This window comes from Pelobates fuscus, chromosome 3 (genome assembly GCF_036172605.1).
Source record: "Pelobates fuscus isolate aPelFus1 chromosome 3, aPelFus1.pri, whole genome shotgun sequence".
NCBI classification, from domain to species: Eukaryota; Metazoa; Chordata; class Amphibia; order Anura; family Pelobatidae; genus Pelobates; species Pelobates fuscus.
In genome coordinates, this window is record NC_086319.1 from 348,462,154 (window position 1) to 348,480,960 (window position 18,807).

Here is an 18,807-nt window from a genome sequence, read left to right on the forward strand (position 1 = left end):
CTCACACACTATCACTGACATATACACAGCTTCACTGACACACACACACACTCACTGACATACACAGTGTCACTTACATACTCTCACTGACATGCACAATGTCATTTACAGTCACTAACACACACAGTATCACACACACACACACTCTCACTGACATACAGTGTCACTTACACACTCTCACTGACATGCACAATGTCATTTACAGTCACTAACACACACAGTATCACACACACACACACACTGTCACTGACATGCACACACAGTTTCACTTACACACACACTCTCAGTGACATTCACAGTGCCACTTACACACTCTCACTAACACACACACTGTCACTCAAGCACAAACTCACACCACTTTACATATAGTCACACTTTATTTACACACACAAACACAGCAATTCAATAAACACAGACTGATTTACCATAATACACTCATACACATAATTAGTTCCCCTTACCTTCAGATGGACCATTCATAAGTGCTGTGAATGGAGCAGAGGGGTCCATCCTGCTGGTGCTGTTCCTGGTGGGTGGAGCAGGAGAGCCGTGCACTGTGAGCACATGCTGCTTCCTGCTCCCCTCAGAGTGCTTCCGGTGTTCACAGGCAGGGGGCAGCTGGGATACCAAGTCATGTCCCGGCTTCCCCTGCCTGCTGGAAGCTGAGTGCTCTGCTCAGGTGCTGGGGTTACAGCATATCCCGCTCCCGAGCAGGCAAGTGGCTGCAGAAAGAGCCCCGCAGCTGAATGACTGCGCTGGGGGTTGGCTAAGAAGCCGCTCGCCCAGCACACCAGCCCCAGGCAGCAGCTGGGCAGCCCACCAGGAAACCTCTCGGTGGGCGCCCCCCAGAGGCCGGCGCCCTAGGTGAATGCCTTATTCGCCTTAATGTTAGCGCCCCTGCGAGCTACTCATTTCCCGTTCCTCCTTCTCAGTGATCTCAATGAAGGTATGTTCTTCGCCCCAGCCACGTACAACACCACGGGTACCAGATAGGTGACAACTAGTGATGTACCGAACTGTTTGCCGGCGAATATTTCCCGGCGAACATAGCGTATTCGTGTTCGCCACGGCGGGCGAACACATGCGCGGTTCGATCCGCCCCCTATTCGTCATCATTGAGCAAACTTTGACCCTGTGCCTCACGGTCAGCAGACACATTCCAGCAAATTAGCAGCAGACCCTCCCTTCCAGACCCTCCCTCCTCCTGTGCAGCATTCATTTTAGATTCATTCTGAAGCTGCATTCTTAGTGAGAGGAGGGAAAGTGTAGCTGCTGCTCATTAGATAGGGAAATTGATAGCTAGGCTAGGGTATTTAGTGTCCACTACAGTCCTGAAGGACTCATCTGATCTCTGCTGTAAGAACATCACCCCAAAAAGCCCTTTTTAGGGCTAGAACATCAGTCTGCTTTTTTTTTTTCTGTGTAATGTAATTGCAGTTGCCTGCCTGCCAGCTTCTGGGTCAGGCTCACAGTGGATACTGTGCCCACTTGCCCTGTGCCACCACTCATATCTGGTGTCACAATAGCTTAAGCTTGACATTTAAAAACAAAAAACGTTTTTCACTGTTATAGATTGAATAGCAGTTGTCTTCAAGCGGGTGTCAGGCCTTCAGCGTGTACTCTGCCAACCTCAGCAAGTGCATTTGCCACTCATATCTGGTGTGACCATAGTGTGCCTTTAAAAACAAAAAAAGTTTTTCACTGTAAGCTAATAGCAGTTAGTTGTCTGCAAGCGTCTGGGTGTCAGGCCTTAAGCGTGTACTCTGCCAACCTCAGCAAGTGCATTTGCCACTCATATCTGGTGTGACTATAGTGTGCCTTTAAAAACAAAAAAAGTTTTTCACTCTTATAGATTGACTAGCAGTTAGTAGTCTTCAAGCGGGTGTCAAGCCTTCAGCGTGTACTCTGCCAACCTCTGCAAGTGCACTTTGCCACTCATATCTGGTGTCACAATAGCGTGCATTTAAAAAAAACAAACTTTTTTCACTGTTATAGATTGAATAGCAGTTAGTTGTCTTCAAGCGGGTGTCAGGCCTTCAGCGTGTACTCTGCCAACCTCTGCCACTGCACAGTGCCACTCATATCTGGTCTATGTCTCAGGCAGGCAGCATTACACACATGGACGTACGGTGTGATGATGATGATGTTGTACCCGCTGCTGCTTCCTTTGCTGAGTTGTCAGATACAAGTGAAGCGGTTGATGATGACGATGCGTCCATGGATGTCACGTGGGTGCCCGCTCGGCAAGAAGAAGAACAGGGCGAAAGTTCAGATGGGGAGACAGAGAGGAGGAGGAGGAGACGAGTTGGAAGCAGGGGGAGGTCGTCGCAAGGAGCTAGTGGCATAGTCAGACAGCATGCATCGGCACCCGGGGTCAGCCCGACAGCACGCCAATCAACGCATGCTGTGTCCACCACCAGAATGCCGTCATTGCAGAGCTCAGCAGTGTGGCATTTTTTTGTGTGTCTGCCTCTGACAACAGCGATGCCATTTGCAACCTGTGCCAAGAGAAACTGAGTTGTGGGAAGTCCAACACCCACTTAGCCCGCCAGCTTTTACCATACAAGCTGGTGGAGTCTGAGGCGTTCAAAAAATTTGTAGCTATTGGGACACCACAGTGGAAGGTACCCGGCCGAAATTTCTTTTTACAAAAGGCAATACCCAACCTGTACTCGATTGTGCAAAAGGAAGTAATGGCATGTCTGGCACACAGTGTTGGGGCAAGGGTCCATCTGACCACTGATACCTGGTCTGCAAAGCATGGTCAGGGCAGGTATATCACCTACACTGCGCATTCGGTAAACCCGCTGATGGCTGCCAAGCATGGAATGCGTGGCTCTGCAGAGGAGTTGGTGACACCGCCACGACTTGCAGGCAGGCCTGCTGCCACCTCCTCTACTCCTCCTACTCCATCCTCTTCCATAACCTCCTCGGCTGAGTCCTCTTCTGCTGCTGCGTCTTGCATCAACGGCACCCCCCCCAGCTCCCCAGGTACTATTCCACATCCCTATTCTGCTCTGTGTCAGAGTGTATCAGGGGCTCTGAGGACAGGTGTCAATCCATATCTGCCAAGTGACCCTATGTAGGAGGAACAGTCCCTGTGTCAGTGTGTATCAGGGATCCTTAGGAGAGGTGTCAATCCATATCCATGTGTGAGGAGGAGGAACGGGAAATAATTAGCTCGGCATCCAACCTTGTGCAAATGGGGTCTTTCATGCTGTCGTGCCTGTTGAGGGACCCTCGTATAAAAAGGCTGAAGGAGAACGACCTGTACTGGGTGTCCATGCTACTAGACCCCCGGTATAAGCAGACAGTGGCGGAAATGCTACCGAATTACAAGTCGGAAAAGATGCAGCATTTGCAAAATAAATTAAAAAGTATGCTTTACACAGCGTATAAGGGTAATGTCACAGCACAACGGGAATCTAACAGGGGAAGAGGTGAAAGTCATCCTCCTCCTCCCACGACCACGCCATATTTGCCAAGTGACCCTATGTAGGGGGAACAGTCCCTATTCTGCTCTGTGTCAGTGTGTATCAGGGAACCTTAGGATAGGTGTCAATCCATATCTGCGAAGTGACCCTATGTAGGGTAACAGTCCCTATTCTGCTCTGTGTCAGTGTGTATCAGGGATCCTTAGGATAGGTGTCAATCCATATCTGCAAAGTGACCCTTTGTAGGGGAAACAGTCTCTATTCTGCTCTGTGTCAGTGTGTATCAGAGTCCCTGAGGACAGGTGTCAATCCATATCTGCCAAGTGACCCTATGTAGGGGGAACAGTCTCTATTCTGCTCTGTGTCAGTGTGTAGCAAGGATCCTTAGGATAGGTGTCAATCCATATCTGCCAAGTGACCCTATGAAGGAGGAACAGTCTCTATTCTGCTCTGTGTCAGTGTGTATCAGGGATCCTTAGGATAGGTGTCAATCCATATCTGCCAAGTGACTCTATGTAGGGGGAACAGTCTCTATTCTGCTCTGTGTCAGTGTGTATCAAGGATCCTTAGGATAGGTGTCAATCCATATCTGCCAAGTGACCCTATGTAGGAGGAACAGTCCCTATTCTGCTCTGTGTGAGGAGGAGGAACGGGAAATGAGTAGCTCGGCATCCAACCTTGTGCAAATGGGGTCTTTCATGCTGTCGTGCCTGTTGAGGGACCCTTGTATAAAAAGGCTGAAGGAGAACGACCTGTACTGGGTTTCCACACTACTAGACTCCCGATATAAGCAGACAGTGGTGGAAATGTTACCGAATTACAAGTCGGAAAGGATGCAGCATTTGCAAAATAAATTAAAAAGTATGCTTTACACAGCGTACAAGGGTAATGTCACAGCACAAAGGGAATCTAATAGGGGAAGAGGTGAAAGTCATCTTCCTCCTCCTAAGACCACGCCATATCTGCCAAGTGACCCTATGTAGGGGGAACAGTCCCTATTCTGCTCTGTGTCACTGTGTATCAGGGATCCTTAGGATAGGTGTCAATCCATATCTGCCAAGTGACCCTATGTAGGGGGAACAGTCTCTATTCTGCTATGTGTCAGTGTGTATCAGGGATCCTTAGGATAGGTGTCAATCCATATCTGCCAAGTGACCCTATGTAGGGGGAACAGTCTCTATTCTGCTCTGTGTCAGTGTGTATCAGGGATCCTTAGGATAGGTGTCAATCCATATCTGCCAAGTAACCCTATGTAGGAGGAACAGTCCCTATTCTGCTCTGTGTGAGGAGGAGGAACGGGAAATGAGTAGCTCGGCATACAACCTTGTGCAAATGGGGTCTTTCATGCTGTCGTGCCTGTTGAGGGACCCTCGTATAAAAAGGCTGAAGGAGAACGACCTGTACTGGGTGTCCACGCTACTAGACCCCCGGTATAAGCAGACAGTGGCGGAAATGTTAACCGAATTACAAGTCGGAAAGGATGCAGCATTTGCAAAATAAATTAAAAAGTATGCTTTACACAGCGTATAAGGGTAATGTCACAGCACAAAGGGAATCTAACAGGGGAAGAGGTGAAATTCATCTTCCTCCTCCCACGACCACGCCATATCTGCCAAGTGACCCTATGTAGGTGGAACAGTCCCTATTCTGCTCTGTGTCAGTGTGTATCAGGGATCCTTAGGATAGGTGTCAATCCATACCTGACAAGTGACCATATGTAGGGGGAACAGTCTCTATTCTGCTCTGTGTCAGTGTGTATCAGAGATCCTTAGGATAGGTGTCAATTCATATCTGCCAAGTGACCCTATGTAGGGGGAACAGTCTCTATTCTGCTCTGTGTCAGTGTGTATCAGGGATCCTTAGCATAGGTGTCAATCCATATCTGCCAAGTGACCCTATGTAGGAGGAACAGTCTCTATTCTGCTCTGTGTCAGTGTGTATCATGGTCTCTGAGGACAGGTGTCAATCCATACCTGCCAAGTGACCGTATGTAGGGGGAACAGTCTCTATTCTGCTCTGTGTCAGTGTGTATCAGGGATCCTTAGGATAGGTGTCAATCCATATCTGCCAAGTGACCCTATGTAGGGGGAACAGTCCCTATTCTGCTCTGTGTGAGGAGGAGGAACGGGAAATGAGTAGCTCGGCATCCAACCTTGTGCAAATGGGTTCTTTCATGAGGTCGTGCCTGTTGAGGGACCCTCGTATAAAAAGGCTGAAGGAGAACGACCTGTACTGGGTGTCCACGCTACTAGACCCCCGATATAAGCAGACAGTGGTGGAAATGTTACCGAGTTACAAGTCGGAAAGGATGCAGCATTTGCAAAATAAATTAAAAAGTATGCTTTACACAGCGTATAAGGGTGATGTCACAGCACAACGGGAATCTAACAGGGGAAGAGGTGAAAGTCATCCTCCTCCTCCCACGACCACGCCATATCTGCCAAGTGACCCTATGTAGGGGGAACAGTCCCTATTCTGCTCTGTGTCAGTGTGTATCATGGTCTCTGAGGACAGGTGTCAATCCATATCTACCAAGTGATCCTATGTAGGGGGAACAGTCCCTATTCTGCTCTGTGTCAGTGTGTATCAGGGATCCTTAGGATAGGTGTCAATCCATATCTGCCAAGTGACCCTATGTAGGGGGAATAGTCCCTATTCTGCTCTGTGTCAGTGTGTATCAGGGATCCTTAGGATAGGTGTCAATCCATATCTGCCAAGTTACCCTATGTAGGGGGAATAGTTCCTATTCTGCTCTGTGTCAGTGTGTATCAGGGTCTCTGAGGACAGGTGTCAATCCATATGTCAAGGTGTCAATATGTCATATGTCAGGTGCCAATCCATATCCGTTGTGATTTAGGAATGTTAGGTGATTTCTGCCCTTTATGGATTAAAACCAGACTCTGCATCAACTGTGTAATTTTCCATGGGAGTTTTGCCATGGATACCCCTCCGGCATGCCACAGTCCAGGTGTTAGTCTCCTTGAAACAACTTTTCTATGAGTTTTGTGGCCAGATAGAGTCCCTGTGGGTTTTAAAATTCGCCTGCCCATTGAAGTCAATGGCGGTTCGCCCAGTTCGCAGGTTCGCGAACGTTTGCGGAAGTTCACGTTCGCCGTTCGCGAACCGAAAATTTTGTGTTCGCGACATCACTAGTGACAACAAGCACCCTGGGATGCCTGTTGTGGTGGGTCTTCCTCCTCCTCCTCCTCAAAGCCACATTCCTTCTCTGACTCCTCTTCCTCACAATCCTCTTCCAGCGTTGCCGCAGGTCCAGCAAACAATGCTGATAAGGCTGTTTCTGGTGGTGATGGTGACCACAACTCTTCCTCTTCACGCTCATCTACGGCCTGATCCAGCACTCTTCGCAGGGCACGCTCCAGAAAGAAAACAAATGGTATGAGGTCGCTGATGGTGCTTTCGGTGCGACTGACTAGGTTTGTCACCTCCTCAAAAGGACGCATGAGCCTACAGGCATTGCGCATGAGCGTCCAGTAACATGGCAAAAAAATTCCCAGCTCCCCAGAGGCTGTCCTAGCACCCCGGTCATACAAATATTCATTAACGGCTTTTAGTTGTTGGAGCAGGCGGTCGAACATTAGGAGTGTTAAATTCCAACGTGTCGGGCTGTCGCAAATCAAGCGCCTCACTGGCATGTTGTTTCGCCGCTGGATATCTGCAAAGTGCGCCATGGCCGTGTAGGAATGCCTGAAATGGCCACACACCTTCCTGGCCTGCTTCAGGACGTCCTGTAAGCCTGTGTACTTATGCACAAAGCGTTGTACAATCAGATTACACACATGTGCCATGCACAGCACATGTGTCAACTTGCCCAACTTCAATGCCACAACAAATTTGTTCCGTTGTCACAAACCACTTTGCCGTTCTCCAGTTGCTTTGGAGTCAGCCACTTTTCCACCTGTGCGTTCAGGGCAGACAGGAGTGCTTTTCCGGTGTGACTCTCTGTTTTCAAGCAAGTCAAACCCAAGAGGGCATGACACTGCCGTATCCGGGATGTGGAATAGTACCTGGGGAGCTGGGGGGTGCCGTTGATGTGGAGCAAGACGCAGCAACAGAAGAGGACTCAGCCGAGGAGGTTATGGAAGAGGATGGAGTAGGAGGAGTAGAGGAGGTGGCAGCAGGCCTGCCTGCAAGTCGTGGCGCTGTCACCAACTCCTCTGCAGAGCCACGCATTCCATGCTTGGCAGCCGTCAGCAGGTCTACCCAATGCACAGTTTAGGCGATATACCTGCCCTGACCATGCTTTGCAGACCAGGTATCAGTGGTCAGATGGACCCTTGCCCCAACACTGTGTGCCAGATATGCAATGACTTCCTTTTGCACAATGGAGTACAGGTTGGGGATTGCCTTTTGTGAAAATAAATTTCGTCCGGGTAACTTCCACTGCGGTTTCCCAATAGCTACACATTTTTTGAACGCCTCAGACTCCACCAGCTTGTATGGTAAAAGCTGGCGGGCTAATAGTTCAGACAAGCCAGCTGTCAGACGCTGGGCAAGGGGGTAACTTTCTGACATTGGCTTCTTACGCTCAAACATGTTCTTGACAGACACTTGACTGTGGGCAGATGAGCGGGAACTGCTCAAGGCGAGAGACGGAGTGGCGGATGGTTGAAAGGGGGCAAGGAGGACAGCAGTGGTTGATGTGGCTGAAGATGCTGGACCAGGAGGAGGATGGCGGTTTTGAGTTTGTGTGCTGCTTGTACTCATGTGTTGATCCCATAGGCGCTTGTGATGTGCGATCATGTGCCTACGCAAAGCAGTTGTACCTAGGTGGGTGTTCCCACCTAGGTGGGTGTTCCCACGACTCAGTTTCTTTTGGCACAGGTTGCAAATGGCATCGCTGTTGTCAGAGGCAGACACACAAAAAAAAATTCCACACTGCTGAGCTCTGGAATGACGGCATTCTGGTGGTGGACAGAGCATGCGTTGATTGGTGTGCTGTCGGGCTGACCCCGTGTGCTGATGCATGCTGTCTGACTGTGCCACTAGCTCCTTGTGACGACCTCCCCCTGCTTCCAACTTGTCTCCTCCTCTCTGTCTCCCCATCTGAACTTTTGCCCTGTTCTTCTTCTTGCCGAGCGTGCACCCACGTGACATCCATAGACGCATTGTCATCATCAACCGCTTCACTTGTATCTGACAACTCAGCAAAGGAAGCAGCAGCGGGTACAACATCATCATCACACCATACGTCCATGTGGGTAATGCTGCCTGACTTAGACATATCCCTGTTATCTACATCCTCTGGCAATAATGGTTGCGCATCACTCATTTCTTCAAACGCATGTGTAAATAACTCCTCTGACAGATAAAGTGAAGCTAGTGTTGCTGGTGGCGGCAGGCGGGTGAGTGGTATTTTGAGAGGTGCCCGAAGCTAAGCTGGAGGAGGATGGTGCGTCAAGGTTCCGAGAGGAAGCTGTAGAAGATTGGGTGTCCTGTGTTAGCCAGTCAACTATGTCCTCAGAACTTTTCAAGTTCAGGGTATGTGGCATCTGAAAACTGGGCTTTATTCTAGGGCAAAAGGGAATCACAGCACCACGACCACGATGGCCCCTGCGGGCTGGACTGCCTCTGCCTGTAATTTTTTTGGGGATCAGTGGTACTATGCGTGCAAGCTACTGTGAGACCAGATATGAGTGGCACTGTGCAGTGACAGAGGTTGGCAGAGTACACGCTGTAGGCCTGACGCACCCGCTTGAAGACAACTAACTGCTATTCAATCTATAACAGTGAAAAAGTTTTTGGGTTTTTAAATGCACGCTATTGTGACACCAGACCAGATATGAGTGGCACTGTGCACTGGCAGAGGTCGGCAGAGTACACGCTGTAGGCCTGACACACCCGCTTGAAGACAACTAACTGCTATTCAATCTATAACAGTTAAAAAAGTTTTTGGGTTGTTAAATGCATGCTATTTTGACACCAGATATGAGTGGCACTGTGCACTGGCAGAGGTTGGCAGAGTACACGCTGTAGGCCTAACACACACGCTTGAAGACAACTAACTGCTATTCAATCTATAACAGTGAAAAAAGTTTTTGGGTTTTTAAATGCACGCTATTGTGACACCAGATATGAGTGGCACTGTGCACTGGCAGAGGTTGGCAGAGTACACGCTGTAGGCCTGACACACCCGCTTGAAGACAACTAACTGCTATTCAATCTATAACAGTGAAAAACGTTTTGGGGTTTTTAAATGCACGCTATTGTGACACCAGACCAGATATGAGTGGCACTGTGCACTGGCAGAGGTTGGCAGAGTACACGCTGTAGGCATGACACACCCGCTTGAAGACAACTAACTGCTATTCAATCTATAACAGTGAAAAAAGTTTTGGGGTTTTTAAATGCACGCTATTGTGACACCAGATATGAGTGGCACTGTGCACTGGCAGAGGCTGGCAGAGTACATGCTGTAGGCCTGACACACACGCTTGAAGACAACTAACTGCTATTCAATCTATAACAGTGAAAAAAGTTTTTTGGTTTTAAATGCACGCTATTGTGACACCAGATATGAGTGGCAATGTGCACTGGCAGAGGTTGGCAGAGTACACGCTGTTGGCCTGATACACATGCTTGAAGACAACTAACTGCTATTCAATCTATAACAGTGAAAAAAAATGTTTGGTTTTAAATGCACGCTATTGTGACACCAGATATGAGTGGCAATGTGCACTGGCAGAGGTTGGCAGAGTACACGCTGTAGGCCTGACTCCCGCTTGAAGACAACTAACTGCTATTCAATCTATACCAGTGAAAAAGTTTTTTGGTTTTAAATGCACGCTATTGTGACACCAGATATGAGTGGCAATGTGCAGTGGCAGAGGTTGGCAGAGTACACGCTGTAGGCCTGACACCCGCTTGAGACAACTAACTGCTATTCAATCTATAACAGTGAAAAAAGTTTTTGAGTTTTTAAGTGCACGCTATTGTGACACCAGACCAGATATGAGTGGCACTGTGCACTGGCAGAGGTTTGCAGAGTACATGCTGTAGGCATGACACACCCGCATGAAGACAACTAACTGCTATTCAATCTATAACAGTGAAAAAAGTTTTTGGGTTTTTAAATGCACGCTATTGTGACACCAGATATGAGTGGCACTGTGCACTGGCAGAGGCTGGCAGGGTACACGCTGTAGGCCTGACACACACGCTTGAAGACAACTAACTGCTATTCAATCTATAACAGTGAAAAAAGTTTTGGGGTTTTTAAATGCACGCTATTGTGACACCAGACCAGATATTAGTGTCACTGTGTACTGGCAGAGGTTGGCAGAGTACACGCTGTAGGCCTGACACACAGACGCTTGCAGACAACTAACTGCTATTCAATCTATTACAGTGAAAAAAAAAATTGTTTTTAAATGCAAGCTTTTGTGACACCAGATATGAGTGGTGGCACTGGGCAAGTGGGCACAGTATCCACTGTGAGCCTGACACAAAAGCTGGCAAGCAGGCAACTGCAATTAGATTACACAGGAAAAAAAAAGCAGACTGATGTTCTAGCCCTAAAAAGGGCTTTTTGGGGTGCTGTCCTTACAGCAGCGATCAGATGAGTCCTTCAGGACTGTAGTGGACACTGAATACCCTAGCCTAGCTATCCATTCCCCTATCAAATGAGCAGCAGCTACACTTTCCCTCCTCTATCTAAGAATGCAGCTTCAGAATGAATCTAAAATGGATGCTGTACAGGAGGTGGGAGAGTCTGGAAGGGAGGGTCTGCTGCTGATTGGCTGGAATGTGTCCGCTGACTGTGAGGCACAGGGTCAAAGTTTACTCAATGATGACGAATAGGGGGCGGATCGAACCGCGCATATGTTCGCCCGCCGTGGCGAACGCGAACACGCTATGTTCACCAGGAACTATTCGCCAGCGAACAGTTCGGTACATCACTACATGAGGGGCCCCTCATGTTGCGAAAACAGCCCTGATGCATCGAGACAATTTAGAAGATATACCCCCAATGAAAACATGCATTTGATTAATCAAGCATTTTTCATTGGGGGTATAGCTGAAACAACTTGCAGAAACTGTAAATCTCTTGTCTGCAGCCTTTGCAAACCCTCCCCTTCTAACCCTGCCCAGACATTCTGTAGCTGTCCAATCACAGACTTCCCAATGAGACCTCTCTGCAAGCCAGGTGCCCTGGGCAATTGCTGCTTCTGTAGTTTATCTCCACTGAGCTAAACAGGGCGGATTTTTAATTGACAATCAGTGGGGTGTAACAAGGTAAATTTATAAAAGTGCCAATTTAGAACGAAATCTGGACTTCTTGTAAAATTAATAAAAAGAGGACACACTCTTCACACAGTAAGAACTTCAGCAAGCTAAACTGCTTTAGGTGTTTGGAGTGTCCCTTTAAATTATTATAATGGTACACTTAAGACTCAAGAAGCTGGAGATTTTTAAAGCGCGAAGAGAAATTTATTTTATAGTCGGTGGCCAAGGATGATTATTTAATGTAAAACTGCACAAAAATTTTTGGAGGCAAAGACCGAATAAAGGGACAGTGCCAGGGGCCTCCAGGCACTATACCCAATTCAATTACATGAATTATTATTATTATTATAATTGGTATTTATCTAGAGTCAACTTATTCCGCAGTGCTTACAATATTATAAAATGGGAGAGTTAACAGAAAAATGAGAAAATTACAAAATGTTAGAGGAACAATAGGTTAATGAGGATACTGCTCAAACACGCTTACAATCTAGAGGAGGCTGGGTATAAAGAGCAGCGTGGTGGATAGCTAACAACAAGGTGATAAAGTAGCAGAACTGGAAGTGAGAGTGAAGCAACAGACAGAGTTGTAAAGGTAAGGCCAGAATTAAAGATAAGCTAGCATGCTTGCACAGACGGGCTGAACGCTGGTACTATCAACTTGCAGGGAGATGGAAGGAAGATAATTATTATAAGGAGGAACAATAAATTTATATTTAGAGAAATTGAGTCTCAGAAAGCAAGTAAACTGAGGAGAGATCAGGAGAGGAGAAATATATCTGGATGTCATAGACACACAAGTGGTATCAGAATCTAAAGGAATTAATAACTTTACCAAGAGAGGCATAACAAAGGGAAAAAGGGAATCAAGAATTGGTTAAAGTGCGCATAGTGTCCTTTTAAGTGCCACATCTCTTTATATGTGGATTAGAATTCATGAAGGTAGTGTTTAAGTGCACCAGCGTTGGAATAAAATCTTTTAGGCTGGTTAAACTGGCCATGAATGAAGTGAGTGTAAACTGGCTAGTGCAAGGATTTTTGTTGTCACAGGTGTAAACTTATTTTGCCGCCCCCATAAACCACCTACACCTGTGTCTATTACATAGTTACATAGTTACATAGACTGAAAAGAGACGTGTCCATCAAGTTCAGCCTTCCTCACATATGCTTTTTGCTGTTGATCCAAAAAAGGCAAAAAAAAAAACCCAGTCTGAAGCCCTTCCAATTTTGCAACAAAACTAGGAAAAAATTCCCTCTTGACCCCAGAATGGCAGTCAGATTTATCCTTGGATCAAGATGCTATTACCCTACAGTTAAAAAATTATGTAATTGAATATTCTGTTTTTGCAAGAATGCATTTAGTTGCTGTTTAAACATCTGTATGGACTCTGATAAAACCACATCTTCAGGTAGAGAATTCCAAATCCTTATTGTTCCTACAGTAAAAAACCCTTTTCTTTTACCTTAGACTAAATCTTCTTTCTTCCAGTCTAAACACGTGACCTCGTGTCCTATGTAAATTCCTGTTTGTGAAAAGATTTCAACACAATGGTTTGTACTGGCCACGAATATATTTGTATAATGTTATCATATCCCCACAGAGGTGACGTTTTTTTAAACTAAAGAGGTTTAAATTTGTTAACCTTTTTTCATAGCTGATATGTTCCATTCCTTTTATTAATTTTGTAGCCCTACTCTTCACTTTTTCCGGTGCCATAATATCCTTCTTTAGAACAGGTGGCCAAAATTGCACAGCATATTCAAGATGTGGTCTTACCAGCGATTTACAAAGAGGCAAAATAATATTCTAATCCAAGAATGAACGCCTTTTTTATGCATGACAATACCTTACTGGCCTTAGCCACTGCTAATTGACATTGCACATTGTTGCAAAGTTTGTTGTTCATAACAATTTTCAAATCCTTCTTGTGTGTTGTTATTCCTAATTCGCTTCCGTTAAGCATATAAATTGCTTGTGCATTCTTAACGCCGAACTGCATAACTTTGCATTTTTCTACATTAAATTCCATCTGCCATTTGAGTGCCCAGTCCCCCAGTCTATCTAAATCCCTCAGCAGCAAAGTAATATCTTGCTCACATTGTATTACTTTACAGAGTTTTGTGTCATCTGCAAACACTGAAACGTGACTTTCAATGTTTTTTTTCAAGATCATTTATAAACATGTTAAATAGAAGGGGTCCAAGAACAGAACCGTGAAGGACACCACTTGCCACCTCTGTCCAGGTTGAATATTTACCATTAATGACAACTCTCTTTACTCTATATTTAAGCCAATGTTCTACCCAAGAACTTTCATCTAGACCGATTTCTTTGAGTTTGAACACTAATCTATTGTGTGGAAGTGTATCAAACGACTTGGCACAATCCAAATAGATCACATCCACTGCAACACCCTGATCTATACTTCTACTTACTTCTTTGTAGAATGCAATTAGGTTAGTTTGACATGACCTATGTTTTGGAAAACCAAAGTTCTTCCCAATGAATTCCTGAATATTATCTCTTAATAGCCCTTTAAATATTTTCCCAGTCACAGAAGTTAAGCTCACAGTTCTATCATTTCCAGGCAAAGAGTTTGAACAATTTTTGAACATAGGAACCACATCCGCCTGGAGGTGTACTTATTTCCACATTTAGTTCCTTAAGTACCTGTGTATTAAAGTGATACCGGAGAAACTGACGGAAGCAAAGCACAGAGAGATGGACACAGGTTTCTTCAGGAAGGAAGAGATTCTTTATTGGATCACCGATCGGGACTCAGAGGGACTAGCGTCACCAAAATACCACAAGTTCTGAGCCCCGGACAATAGTGCAGGCTCCTTATATAGGCACATAACTCCTCCCATATTAAGCTCCACCCGCACATTCTCTTGACCAATCAATACAAATAAGAATTAACTTCCTGCTTGACCGCATGGCTTGTCCAGCACAATGGAGGAGGGGAATACTACATCCTGTATTCTTGCACATGCTCCGTACACTACTGATCGTATCTTGCCTCGTGCAACCAACTGATCGATACGTCAGCATATGCACGTACACATGCCACGTGGTAATCTCGGCCTACTAAATTTATTTTTACCGAGATTCCACCACATTCCCCCCTTTGATGCCTCTTGATATTTCACAATTACTTGAGGCATCACTTAACCTTAGTTTGCATACACCGCAAGTTACCTTGAACCAGACCAGACTTAACTGATGATGTGAATCTTCAACACTCATCTTCCTGCATTGGTTCTCCCTGATCTAGAGCCTTATACTTATAAATTGCCATTATCTGTGCAGCAGCCTTCCTCTCTGCTATATTTTCTATCAGGCTTTGCACAGACCTGACTACTAAGGGTATAAGACACGGCAGGAGTAGACACAACATTAAAATCAGTAGGACTCCACCTACCACTGCCTTAAGCCCTCCAAACCACTCATACCAGCTACCAAACCAACTACTTGGATTATACCCTTTCCATACCTGAGTAGGCACATGCGCTAGTTTAACCATATGGCTAGTAAGCTCAGCTATTGCTTGCCCTTCGTCATCTATTTGAAGACAGCAATTGCTCAGGTTAAACTTCTCACATACACCTCCCTCTACTGCCAATAGGTAATCCAAGGCTAATCTATTTTGGTAGACTGCTGTCCTCATCCTGGTATTATGCTTCGCTAGAAGATTGAGCGCTTGTGATGTTTCGTTAGTAATAATCTCAACCACCGCCTGTAATCTTATAATACGATTGAGCATATAAATAGGGGTTCTATAACCAAAGGTACCATCTTCTGCCCACGTGGCTGGCCCATAATAATCTATAATACGCTGGGGAGGCCATTCATCATCTTCCCAGGCGCCTATCTCTATGGGTCCCCTTTTCTTCCTATGATTCACATCATACACTTTAACACCTAAAGTCTCACCTGTTTCAATAGGTAACAAGAAGAAGGATGGTTTGAGCATACCCAACACACATGCCCCTTCCCAGTCCTGTGGCAACTCCAAATAGGCTTTCTTACCACAGATCCAGTACAAATTTGCTGGGGCTCTCCAGGTAGATGTGATGGATAAATCAAACCACACATCCTTTAAATTGGCGTATCTAGCAAACGGGTTAGATGGTTCTGAGACATTTGAAGCCGACCACCAAGTTGTATTCTTTGTATCATCATCATAAGCTTTTTGCCCTAGACAAGTTAATTCTCCTACAGAAGTATTATACATTATTCCTTTCCTTGCTATGCAAACATAACCTATGATGGAGGTCTTTAATCTCCACTCAGATTTACCTCTAACACTCATATGATAATCGGCTTGTGTAGATATTAATTGGTCAACTGCCTCAGAACCGGACATTACCTCCTTTGCTTCCCAAGGCCATTGGTCTCCCATGTTAGTACCTCCACACACATAGCAGTTGGTAACATTAAGACCACCGGCAATACTTTCAGCTAAGTCAATGAACAGGTTTTTAGCATTATGGGGGATCTTATTATCTATACTCATCTCTTCATAAAAGGAATGGTATACTTGATGAGTTTGGGAGGATACCGTATCAGTCTCTATCCCTATAAACAATACTGTCCCAGGATCTAAACCCGTCCCGTATATTTGAAACCCAAATAAATTGCCATACTTGTCTAAGAACTTATCGGGGTTATTTATAAGTATATGGACTGGGTTGCATTCCATAGACTTACAATATGGGCTGGTAGGCAACTTAGTCACTATCATGTCTTTGTCTACCGTCTGTCCCCAAGTTGCCCACCCCACACAAGACCAATATGGGCAGAAGTTATAGTCTTTATTTGGACATCTAGGACTCACATATTTATTTTTACTACTGGGACAAATATATTTATCATTAGACCCATACGTCCTCTCCCATCTAAGATCCCCACATACATTCCACGGCTTTCTACCACTTGATATCACTTTACACGCATCAAATAGCAGAACACCCGAAGAATGTACGGATTCTAACACTGCCTTATTAATTAGGGTCCCCTGAGGATCTCCATTCCTGAGAGTCAACCAAATTGTACGGGGTTGATACTCTGGACTGAAGCACTTAGGTTCTCCTATTCCTAAATGGCACACACTATAGTCTATATTTAGGTATCTACATCTCGATACATTTCCTTTACACTCGTATTGTGAATGCCAAATTAGGGTTTGGGAAATATGGTTACCTGTTCTTGTAGTCTTAATGCATACCTCACAGCTAGGAGTGTCGGTACCTCTACCTTCCTGAATATAAAAATACACATAAATAAACACTATCATCAACACATCTTTCGCCGTCATCCTCAGTCTTCGTCCGTGCGAAGGCACCTCAGCTTCCAGGATGTAAGGGCTGCAGGGAATGGAGTTCTGCTCGTCTTCACAGGAGTCCCTTCGAGACTTTCCCTGGCTTATAAACTATACGTCGGTGGGCGGACAGGCTTTATTATGGCCTTCTCACTCACGCACCAAATCCCAAAAATAATAAAATTTGTAATCCACAATAGTTCCTCGTTACTCCGACTGAGTCGTGCGTTTTAACCGGATCTTGCAGGGATTCTCTGGATCTGCTGTAGCTTGCCAAGAATCGACTGCTGCTGGTTTAACCCTGGAGTGATGTATCCACGGAGTCACTTCGGCTACTTTTATCGCTGTAGGGGTAGACAAAAGAACAACATAAGGACCTCTCCACTTGGGCCCTAACGGTACATTATTCCACTCTTTAATCCACACTTGGTCTCCTGGATGATAACTATGAACAGGGGGATAAATATTCACAGGTAATCTATCTTGTACCCATTTCTGTACCTCCTCCATAGTCCTACCCAACTCTGCAACCTGCTGCCGGGTAATTCCTTCTCCCAACTGACTCAAGTCCCCCCTTAAGTTACCAAGTATGGGAGGTGGTCGCCCATACATGATTTCAAAAGGAGAGAGGCCCATCCTTCTGGTAGGGGTACTGCGGATTCGCAATAGAGCTATGGGTAAGAGAACGTTCCACTTAAGTTGGGTTTCCTGACACATTTTAGCCAACTGATTCTTAATAGTTCTATTCATTCTCTCTACCTTACCAGAACTCTGGGGTCTATATGCTGTATGAAGCCTCCACTTTATACCGAGCATATGAGTCAGTTGTTGTAGGCACTGATGAACAAAAGCTGGACCATTGTCCGATCCTATAGAACAGGGTAGTCCATATCGGGGTATTATTTCTCGTAGCAGGAATCTCACAACTTCTCCTGCTTTCTCTGTACGAGTAGGACATGCTTCTACCCAGCCTGAATAGGTGCACACAATTACCAGCAGGTAACGATGTCCACCCGATTTAGGCATCACTGTAAAGTCAATTTGTAAATCGGACATGGGGAGTCCCCCCATAAACTGGACTCCTGGTGGCTTTACTGGTCCTTGTCTTGCATTATTTTTAGCACACGTTACACATCTTCGTACAATGGCCTGAATCAAGTTGGACAATCTTGGTATGTAGAAATGTTTTCTGAGAGATTCTTCTGTGCTGTCTCTCCCAGAATGTGTCCCGTTGTGATAATTTTGGACAATTTCTACCGCTAGTGATGCTGGTATGACTATTCTTCCATCTTCTAGCTGATACCACTTGTTCTCCAAATACTTTCCTGGTTCAGTCTTTAACCACTCTTCTTCTTGAGCTGTATAAACTGGAGTCCATTGGGACAGTGGAGTTGGTATAAGAGCAGCTATATGCCCCACATATTCCTGTCTTCCTGATTCAGCAGCACGCTTAGCTGCACTATCTGCCATCCGATTTCCCTTGGTTACATCACCATCTCCTCTTAGATGCGCTCGACAATGTATGATACCGACTTCTTTCGGCTCCCACACTGCTTCCAATAGTTGTAGGATTTCAGCTGCGTATTTTATTTCTTTGCCTTCTGAATTCAGTAGTCCTCTTTCTTTATACAAAGCTCCGTGGGCATGAGTGGTTAAAAACGCATACTTGGAGTCCGTGTAGATGTTCACTCTTAAACCTTCAGCCAACTGTAACGCTCGTGTCAGTGCTATCAATTCTGCCTTTTGTGCTGATGTTCCTTTCGCCAGTGGCCGAGCTTCTATCACCTTGTCTATTGTTGTCACTGCAT